The sequence below is a fragment of the Tupaia chinensis genome, unplaced genomic scaffold (assembly GCF_000334495.1).
Source record: "Tupaia chinensis unplaced genomic scaffold, TupChi_1.0 Scaffold000539_1, whole genome shotgun sequence".
Lineage (NCBI taxonomy): Eukaryota > Metazoa > Chordata > Mammalia > Scandentia > Tupaiidae > Tupaia > Tupaia belangeri.
Window position 1 is genome coordinate 4,546,118 of NW_006160052.1, and position 2,467 is coordinate 4,548,584.

Below are 2,467 nucleotides of genomic sequence, written 5' to 3' on the forward strand. Positions count from 1 at the left end.
GTTTGTATCTTAAACTAAGTGTTATTACAAAGGAGTCAAAAGTTTTTGAATTAAAGTTTATGGGGGCCCAGCAGGTGGCATAGTGGTTAAGGCACAGGACTCCCATGTAGTCGACCACAGTTCGAGTCCCAGACCTGACAGCTTGAAACATGCTGGGCTTACAAATGCGCATATGCCCAAAATCATGAGAGGAGAATGGAAGAGAAGGGATTGCAGCATGGCTCTCCCCCCAGTAGCGGGGGTGATTTCTCGCTTTCCATCTCTCTGTTTCTCTGTGTCTCCCGCGAGCATACATGCCCTGTAGCAAAAAATCTCTCTCTCTAAAAAAAAAATTAAAGTTTGCAACGTAAAAAGTTATCATAAACTAAGGTTAACTTCTTATTAAAGAAAAAAATTTATAAAGAATTCTTTTTAATTTTATTTATTGTTGTAAATTATGATTATTATTGTGATTATTTCTATCATTATTATTATTTTTTAATTTGACCAGAGAGAAAGAAAGTGAGAAAGTAAGCTGCCAGGACTGGAACTCAGACAACAGTCGATCATGTGAGATTCCAGCGGCCCAACTAGCATGCCACCTGCTGGCCCCAAAAGAAAAATATTTTTAAAAATAAATTTAGTGTAACCAAAGTGTATATTGTTTATAAAGTCTACAGTATTGTACTGTAATGTCCTCGGCCTTTACATTCACTACTCATTCACTCACTCAGAATAGCTTCTAGTTCTGCAACCTCCATTCATGGTAAGTGTCCTACATACATATACCATTTTTAAAAAGAAGTATTGGTTTAACTTTATTTATAATTATTAATTTTTAATTGCTATAGGGCACATACACTTACCAGAGAGAGACAGAGACAGAGAGATAGAGAAAGCAAGCTGCCAGATCCGGAACTGTTGGTTGGCCACGTGGGAGTTCAGTGCCTTAACCATCATGCCACCTGCTGGCCCCGGTATACCATTTTTTTCATCTTTTTACTGTATCTTTTCTAGGTTTAGATGCTTAGATACATAATTCTTGCCATCATGTTAAGTTGCCTACAGTATTCAGTACAGGATACGCACATTCAGAACAGAAATGTGCTGTGTGGGTTTGTAGCCTAGGAGCAATAGGCTACGCCATGGAGCCCAGGTGTACAGTAGGCCATACCACCCAGGTTTGTAATGTTTACTCTGTGGTGCTTGCCCAGCAATGACATTACCTAATGATGCATTTCTCAGAACATATCCCCATTGTTAAGCGATGCATGATTTTATAACTAATTTAGTGGGTAAGCAATTTCCGGTTTGTTTCTGTCTTCCTCAGTAGAATCTAAGCTCTAGCAAAACAAAGATGGTGTCAGATATGCCAATATCTACTGAGGGCCTGGCACGTTGTCCATTAACATTTATGAAATATTAATACATAAAAAAAGAAATGAGATAAACAAAAGCATTCTAACAAGTCCATTCTGGAATAGCATAATCATGATATAATAGGCAGGCATTATTTCTTCTGTCTTTCTGAAAAATGAGGAAGTGTCCATCTTGTAAGCTAGGAAGACATTTAGATTCTGGGGAGCTATTTTTGGCAGCTCTGACTTAAGAGACTCACACTGCCTGAACCTGTCCCCAGGAATCCTTTCGGTTACAGCAGAGTGCTAGAAATCCAGTACTTTTCCAGAACCTCCTATTCAATAAAAGGAAAAGTACTCAGTCTCTCTAGATTATCTTCATCCAATGTACATTAGCCCTTATTCACTGACTCATGAAAGGAGAGGAGCTTAAAACTGCCTGTCATTTCATAAATGATGAAATGGGCCCAGAAAACGGAATTGATTTTCCTAAGCCTAACACTCGTTAATAATAAAGGTGATGCAATGGGGAACAGAATCATTCTTACAGTCCTCTCTCTCTCTCTCTCTTCCATTATCTCTCTGTCTCTTATCTCTCTCCTGAATTATGCGTATGAAAAAATTATTATATTAGGGAAAAGCTCTTGATATGTTAAGTGACAGAAGTAAACTAGAATTGTATATATAATATATATTCGATTGTAAAATATATAAATATAGGGACAGTACATATTTGTGTGTCATAATTTCTGAATTATCTATGTAGAAAATATTGTTAGTCTCTGGCTGGTAGGTTTGTAGTTTATTTTTATTTCATTTATGTTTTTCTGCATTAAAAATTTATTTTCAGTGAGCATATAACACATTATAATCAGAAATACAGGGTTTTAATTTCTTGCTCTAATTTTTTTGGAAGATATTATTTTGTTCAGCTCTGTAGGGTAGAAAGAGTTTCAACCTGGGGACCAGCAGTTAGCGTAATGGCTATGTCGCTGGACTCCCACGTAGTTGACCATGGTTCGCGTCCTGGACCCGGTGGCTTAAAACTCACGCCAGGCACGTGTGCGTGCGTGCCCAAGATCCCGAGAGGAGAATGGAGGAGAAGGGATTGCGGCGTGACCATCCCCCCT